The sequence below is a fragment of the Anopheles aquasalis genome, chromosome 3, assembly GCF_943734665.1.
Source record: "Anopheles aquasalis chromosome 3, idAnoAquaMG_Q_19, whole genome shotgun sequence".
NCBI lineage: Eukaryota > Metazoa > Arthropoda > Insecta > Diptera > Culicidae > Anopheles > Anopheles aquasalis.
Genome location: NC_064878.1, coordinates 4,980,001 through 4,988,699, shown reverse-complemented (window position 1 = coordinate 4,988,699; position 8,699 = coordinate 4,980,001).

The following is an 8,699-nucleotide window of genomic DNA, read 5'->3' as shown; positions in this document are numbered from 1 at the left end:
CTGCCGCTGCATATTCAGACCGTACGCGGTCAAAAGGGATGCAAAATTGTTTCCTTCGGTGACAGATTCCTTTTCAAATGGATGCCGCGCGAATGGGTTGGTGCAAAAGCTTTCCAAAATGTAAATGCACCACTTACACACCGACAGGCACACATACGCATGCTGAAACACTTTCGTCATCAGTCGAACACGCATCTGCTCTGGAGAGGGTCCAAGCGATGGACCCATGAGTGCTCGGCCGCTCGAATGTTGCTAAATTATTCGCATTGAAATCAAAATAAATCGGCCAACCAGGGACCACGCTATGTGAGGTGTCGAAAGAGGGGTGGCATACCAACATACCATCACTTTGTCCCTCTGGGCGCTGCCCTCTGCTCTGCTCTGGTCCGTCCGGTAATTATTTAAAATTACTTCAATCAAATATTCATGAACCTTTCGTCCATCTGGTTACATGCTGCGTCCCATGTCTCTCTCTCTCTCTCTCTCTCTGACGGTGATTATGGTTCACGTCGATGTGCACGATGATGATGATGATGATGATGATCGCCATCACCGTGATGGTTACCATATTCATCCTCGTAGCGCATCAAAGATCCATTCAGCGTGCAAAACGGAGCTGAATGGGAGGCCAATCCTAGGTCGAGCCACCGCAAAGACACCACAGGACAGCTCCAGTGTCCTTGGGCTGGAGGACGGGCATATCTCGTACGCGCATATCCTGCAGTACGGGACATCACGCCCAATCGGACGCCAGTGTGTTCGTAGTCGTGGAAATTTACATTTTGCCCATCAGCCCGAGTTGCTCCACGCCAGAAAAGGGGGGTGTGGGCCGTTACCATTTTCCGAACCGTTGGTTCCCGTTGGTAGTTCCGGTCATCCCGGGAGATCCAAGGAGTGCGCTCGCTTCGATTCCATTCGGGATCCAGAACGGACTCAACGGTACTTACCGGAATACCGTGGCCATTCTCTCGCCCATTTCTCTTTTCTCTTTCTCTCTCTCTCTCTCTTTCTCCTCTGGGGAGCATAACAATCCGGGACACTCCACTTCACCGGGGCACACCCGGGGAAATGGTGTTGGTTTTTAACGCTTAATTGCGCTGTAAGTGTTGTGTAATTTTTCAATCCAATCAACGCTCGCTACAACAACACCGGGGAAAACCCTCCCATTGATCCCATTTCTCCACCGCTTCCCGTACCAGGTGTGCTCATTATCCCCCCCGATGGTTTGGGAATCAAACCTCCACAGCCCGCAGTCAGCTCGCAAATCGCTTCACATAAACTCCTGTTTCTGCACAGGGAACACCGGGAGGAGGGAGAGCCCAAGGGCCAACGGATTCAACCACTAATTTACGGGCTCAAAACGGCCCACGGAAGGAGGGGGTCAGTTGGTGGTTGGGTGGGTGGGCGGGTGTTTTAAAATAAATATGTATTATGCCGTGCCACTGGCGTGGGTGGCCGGGTCTTTGGCGAGCGATTAAATTAAAATAATGTCTTGATTCCACATTAAATTACGTTAATTTTCCATTCCCTCGAACGCGGCACGGCAGCTAGTCCGGCTAGTCCGTTGGAATAGCGTTTGAATGGTACTCGTCCTTTGGTCGCTGTGGAGAGACCACTTTCCAGTTATGCGATGCACTATTGGAGCAGATGGTTCGTGAGACGGACAAACAGGAATGGTGCTAATTGTGTTCTGGAAGGGATCCTCGTAAGTTTATGCAGTGCTGCGAGGGGTTCCTTGTTAGATTTTAGTGACTTGCAGAGTGTTTAAAGGATTTTTAAAGTGTGTTGTTTTTTAAGAACAAGAACCTCAACCACAATTTAATTTAAAATTAAGTTTAATATTGTATTCGAAAAGACTATTTTGAATTGATTTTCCAACTAATTCCTTTACTAAACACACCTCACTGTGTGCCCGGTTCACCAGGATCCTAGATGGCTGTGTGGGTCCCTAACCTCACAAACCAGCTTATCGACCAAAACCGGCCTTCTCTTCTACTGGGAATGGTGCACCAGTATAGGCACTTGCGTGTATGTGTGCCGAGGACAAATGAATGCTCATTAAATATACCGTCACCATTTCTCTTCACCTAAGCACACAGACACACATACAGACACATGCACACCCTGAAAGCACTGCCTGCGCTCCGCTAGAGCACTGCAGACAATGACATTAACATACTCCAAACCGGTGCTGCCGGAGAGCCCAGCAGAGGTTTAAATGAGCGCACATTTGTCCCAGGAATTGCCTTCCGGGCTTTTCCAGTCCGTCCGGATTCTGCGACCGGCGAATGCGAGGTCAGGCAGGCAGGCAGGCAGGCCGGATGAAGTGCGCCATCCGCTAGGCTGCCTGTAGGCTTTAAATTAAATGAATCCAGACCACCATCCAGGATGCTGCAGGATGGCCCGGGGCAATGGGTCAGCTGCAGCCGTGGCGCTGTCACCGTTGATACCGTTGAAGGTGTCTCCGGAGTGAGCTGGAATGCTTTTTGTCCGATGCTGCTTCAGGAATGCCTAACGAGCATTTGGAGCTCTGCAGATGCCATTGCAACGAAGGCGAAGAGCATTACCTCATAAAAGTAAACTCACTGGAAGCGATTTAAAGGTTGAAAAAAAGGTAAGGATCCGATGGTCCGATGGACTTCCTGGAACCTTCCTTGGCACAATCCGTCCACTGGAGCCGTTCAGATGGATCCATTTCCGTTCCGCTGACGCTGACCAATTGACGATCTAATTGGTCCCGCTAGTTCCCCACCCGAAAGCTCTCAACTCCGCCTGGATCGTTACAGAGAGAGAGAGCGAGAGCACAAGAGAGAGGAAAATAGATTTATGGTATCTACGCCTGGAGTCCGGAGGGTAGTCCTCACAAGCTCACATACGACGACGACGAGGTGGAAAGGTTCGCCAAAGTCAAAGGATCACATCGGTCAACGCGAGAGATTAATTGTTCCCTCCGTTGGGGCGGTGGCCCTTGTGGGGAATAGTAGTGCTCCTGTCATTACCACCCATCGAGCCTTTCCCCTTTTTCCTCTATCCTTTTCCCTTGGAGCGATCGAGGAAAAGCGATTGTAAATTAGTTCTAAATTGAGGCAAATTGTTTAAGCGAAAGCCGTTTACCGGGGGTTCTCCTCCGGGGGATCCCTTGCACCTACCCCCTCCCAATTGTCTCCTCTTGGCATGGCGTTGAGTTCAGTTCCGGGGCGGACAACAACAATGGATTGCCATTCGGGAATTGACCGCGTGAGAACGCCTGAAGAGGACCTGAAACGCTGGTGACTCTAATGGAACATCCTTTCCCGAGTGAGAGAGAGGAAGAGAGCGTGGAAAAAAGCGTGAAGCTCACTCACGAACCGTCGATGGCTGGACGATCGATGGCGTCGAGCGATTAATTGGCTGGAAAAGCGTTGCGAGAGTGTGTCATTAGAGGGATAGCGTTCCGTATCCAGAATGGAATGTCCGCTGGCGCGTGGCAATCGGGTCGATTGCGTTGCGTTACATTTGCTTTTATGGACCGCCGCTGCTCTCTACGGGTCCAATCAACTATCGCTTTTAAAACATCATTTAAGCGATTTATTCTAGAGGAACTGGTTCGAGTGGTTCAGTGGAACAGGAAAGAGTAAAAGAATCGTTTGTTAGCAGGTTTTGAAATTTGATTATGATATTTCTCAGAGAAAAATCTACCTCTAACAGTTACTAAAGTTGGTAGGTTTTTAAAATCTAATTTCCATCCGCTTCAATGCATTTTACATTCAAAATTATTTAGCAATTTATTACAAACATTTAATAACTGTTGAACATGTTAAGTAGTTCTTTCTCGATTAACTTAGCGGATAACTTTTTGTACTGTGATTTAGGAAATCACACTTTAGAATATTATTTGAAAAACATGTTTAAATTCTAAAACTATGTGTTTTTCTCAACTCTTGCTCAATATACAAAGCGAAATCTAACATCCAATTAACTGCCATTCACAATATTCCCAGAACATGCAAGCAATATGCACGCCAACCATTATTAGCGTCCGTTTAATAGCTAAATAGTTCCAAAACCAAAACGCTTTGACCCGAGACCTGCGTTCAAATGCTGTGGTCGCATCGGGAGCCGATGGTGGCCAACAACCGCAACCGATCGCACTAGCGCAACCACAGCGCATGCTGCATGTTGACCAGCGTGTGGCAAATACATTTAGTTCATTTGAATAAATAATCAGTAGCATCACTAGCGGCCCATCTGGCAACCGGGCACCATTGCGGTAGGTTCAATTGCACTTAAACCCTCTAACACCGTTGGAAATTGGATTTTTACTTTGTCTAAAATGACACCAAGCACTCCAGCAAAGCAAATAAGGTGCAACACATTTTTAACTTTATTGCGTGGCGGGATTTTTATATCGAAAATTGCTCATCAATCATGCACGAGTAGCTCGCTTGTGGTCTTTGCTTTGGTCAACATTCTTTATTTCAATCCACCAGCTAAGTATGCAGCGTAACATTTGAAAAATGAAAACAGAATTCTAAAACCACAACAACCGCATCTACTAAAACATTAACTGAACCGATTAGTATGCTTCACTGATAATTGCATTTGCAGCGCGCTTCTATGCAATTTTAATGCTACGCACCTGTCACAAAGTGGGAAGTGGAAGTGCACCGTAGATCGATTAAACAGAAGCTGGTGGTGGAACAAAAAAAAGTCGAAGAATCATTTGCTGCAGGGCAGGAGAAGAGGGACACCACATGGGAAGCAGGATGCACCGGCTGCTGAAGTAGTCATTTGAAATGCAAGCACTAATCATGGCTGCCCTATTTGGCGATCGGTCACGAGTGTAATGCTAACATCATTTAACTGTTTACCCCTTTTCGATGGCAAACGAAGGGCTCTCAACAAATATTTGCTGGTCCCTTTTTGTAGTGGTCGCTGATGCACTAAACCGTTAGCTTCAATTGTAATTGCAAGTGGATAAACCTTTAACATGAAATATTCTTCCATGAAACGTAGGTTATTGCAGTAATTAGTGGCATTATTCCGAAGCACCGTTTTGGTCTTTGATCCTTGGTTTTCGGATATGGTTTTCTGCAAGGACTGGCACACATTTTTCGGTCACTAATTAATGGAAAGAATCGACACAAAGCACTCCCGTATACCGTACCGTAGCAGGTGAAACGGATTTCAAGACCTTCCCTGGTGCTGGCCACAATTCTCTGAAACCCACAGTGAACCGAGATTTCCGCTTCCGAAGCTATTTGTTTAAAGTGCAATTATGGTTCCCGGAAGTGGGTTAACAAAAAGCGAAGCATGTGGAAATCAGAAAATGAAAAATGAAAACTTTTCCACCACATGCGCCAGAAGCAGAGCAGGAGAATTCGATGAAAATAGCCTGGCAAAACCATAAACGCCGGAAATCAGAAATTGTGGCGCGGTAGCAGTCCAACAATCCATCCGTTTACTGCAAGGTGTGGCATGAGGTGCCAGGCTTCACGATCCGGTTCCATTGGTGGCAAGTTTGTGAAATATTTGCGTGCCTTAAATCCGGGTTTATTTGTTGATTCGCGAGGCGCCAGAGTGTTTTCGCGTGGATGGAAAAAAATGGAAAAATCCAGACCAACAAGGGCTTCCTTTTTACAAAAAACAAACTCCAGAATATATGTTCACTGCTATTTGATCCGGAAACTGGTGTTATGGTGCTGCTCCTGACTCGTGGAGGTGCGAGAAAAATACCAATCCGAGAGTTCTGAAAAGATTTCTGTCGTGGCTCCAACGATAACCGTTTAACTGTAGGCCTTTGTTTGATTTGTGGCTTGTTAGCTCCATGTTGTAGCTTATAAAGAGGTTCACCAAGACCAGCAACCAGTTGAAGTAGCGGAATTGTGTTGCTTTAACCTCTCAAGATCCGTGATGCAACGATGCTGAGCCCCCGCCAGCAGAATGTAACGCATTTCCTACTAATGTCACTCGAAGCGTCTCGAAGGCTCTTACGGAACGGGCACCATACGGTCACCAAGGCGGTGGTGATTGATGGTGCTTCACCATCCTGAAGGCTTCGCTTTCCTTGGCCATTTTCCGATGACAGCCACCACCACCGCTGGACGGCCCGGCTAACGACGAGCGCCAGCTGATTATTTATTCCGTTTTCAAATCTCTGATTGTGATCGGTACGCTCGGTTGACGGTTCACGATGAGATCGAGCGTATTTATGTTTGCTCAAGCTCGAGGGACGTTTACACAGTTCCGTTGCCATCGCTGCCCCCCCTTCCGGAGTCCATCATGTTCTCTCGGCACACGTCGTCGTCGTTGTTGTCGTCCTCGGTTGGGCTCACGGTCACAGTGGATCGAGCCACAAGCGCTCCGGTTTCCGGTGGCTGTCGACGATGCCTGGGGGAGGCGGGTGGGTACGATATGTTCGCATTTCCGAATCCGGGCACCCACCCCTCCCCCCACCTCCCCCATTCCGATGTCATGCAAATGTCGCTCCCAACGCTGAGCATATGCGGGTGCATGTTGCAACAATTTCGAACACAACGACGCACACACATTCCAACAAGAGGCCAGAGGGGGGGGGGGGGGGGTGGACGACAGGGGGGAGGTGGCACATTACGCTGACATTAAAATACAGCGGAATAATAAATTCATCATCAAACAACGTGTTGAAAGCATTAACATTCGGGGTGACATATCAAAATTTTGATGAATGAATAGCAATCGCACAATCCCCGGAGCCGGAACCAGATGCAGCCGACGTCTGACTGCCTGCGTGTGCCGGAGTGAGGGTGTGTGTTTGGCAATCCCAGCTGGAGCTGGATTTCGATATTTCAAGCGACCGACCGGTCTGCCAGTTGTTCGTGATCGTGTTGTGTTGCGTTGTGTCGCGCTGTTTTCGTCGCTGCAGCATAAGTGACAGGTCGTCGGATTGCGTATCGGCCGATGGTGGACCACCTCCACCAACGGTGTCCGTTGATTTTATGGTGCTGGCTGGTGCACGATTTACTGCTGACACCGGAGCACACCGTGCGCTTTTCTTCGTTTGCGTTCCGTTGCGTTGGTGCTGCTGTTGAGCTTTTTCTTTTGGTTTTGAGGTTTATTTTTGTCGGTGGGAAGAAAAAGGTGGAAGTGATTGCTTTTGAGGGAGGTAATGGGGTGGAAAAGGAAGGTTTTGTATTGTGCAAATGACAGATAGTAAGTAAACGTAGTTTGTCGTGGAGTTTTTGCTTGAAATGATTTTTTGCTCTTGGAACAGAGTAGTCCTGTCATTGTCGTGTGCTTCCTGAGCCACGTAGTGAACTAGATTCAGATAAACATCTTGGATAAAAATATGTTGATAAAAGCTGGAGTGGTAGTTAATCTCTTTTAACATATTTTTTCTTTTATTATTGTTAACCTGTCCATCAGATGGGATTCATTGTACTAATCCTACAAATAGAAACATTTTTCTTTTTATATTTTATGTTCACATTTTGTTTCTATTTTCAATTTGTAAATGGATTTTCCTGGCCAAGATTTGCTGAAGTACCATGGTATTTATACGAAGAGAGCAGTTTGTGGGTACTTATGCGCACACTTTTCAGTGCCTCATGATTGACTTTCATAAATCATTGCTTACTTTTACAACTACATTTGACACTCTCTCAAAATGAGAGAAGTAATTACTAAACTTCATCTTTAAATTGAATCATGCCCGCTCCGTCTATCATGGTTGGCTTGAAAAGTGATTAAGTGTCTCTTTTACTACCATTAACTTCCATCAGAAACACTTCACAAACGGACCATTTTAAACGATTGTTTTTGTCACGATACTTCCGGCTCGATCAACTTCAAAAACTTACAAACAACAACTCCTATTCCGCTGCAACTTTCCCACTATGTTCCTCCTCGAACATCGAACACAAAAAACTGACCAACGAAAACCCCATGAACTGTCGAGCTGTGGGCCATTTCTTTAAGGAACTGCACTTCTTGTTTCGTCTGCGTGTGGTGTGGACCCCTCCCCCCACTTACTGGGAAACCGCACTGGGAAACAAACGAACGAACGAACGAACGAGCATCAGCAGCACCGCAAAACGTACGTACCGGCAGCCAGTCGTCGTGTTTCGACTGCTACATCGCATTCAGCCTCTGAGGGAATTCTACCATCGTATCAAACCCCAAAACCCCTTCATAGCTTCATTTGCATTGTTTAGCTTGCCATCTTTGCCTACTAACAGGGTAGGGAAGAGAGAGAGTTGGTCAGCAGCACATAAGCTTGACCGCAATCCTTTCACCGGACCTTTCCGGTTCCGGTCCTTCGAGCTCGCCTTAATGCGGCGAAGGGCAAGAAAGTTCAAGTGACCATTAATCACACGTCCTGTTGACTTGACCGAGATGAATTGCAAGGTAAATAGTTGGGACGTGTATAAATTGCAGCTGTAATTACATCTGATCAAAACTCGGACACAGACAAGGGTTAACGGGGGACGGGGCGGCGGCAAAGGTGTTGTTGACTGACTGTTTCGATACTACTTTCATATCAACCAACCGAGAAAGGAGACAATGTGTGTGAGGGGGGTTGGGCAACAATTAATTATTAAACAGAAGCCCAACACAGGCCCTTCCAGGAGCGATTGACATCCAGCAGCAGCAGCAGCAGCAGCAGCAGCAGCAGCAGCAGTAGAGAAGTCTGGATCCACTGGTCTGGGGCGGTTGAGTGTTTGATTTTCGATTTGTCAGCA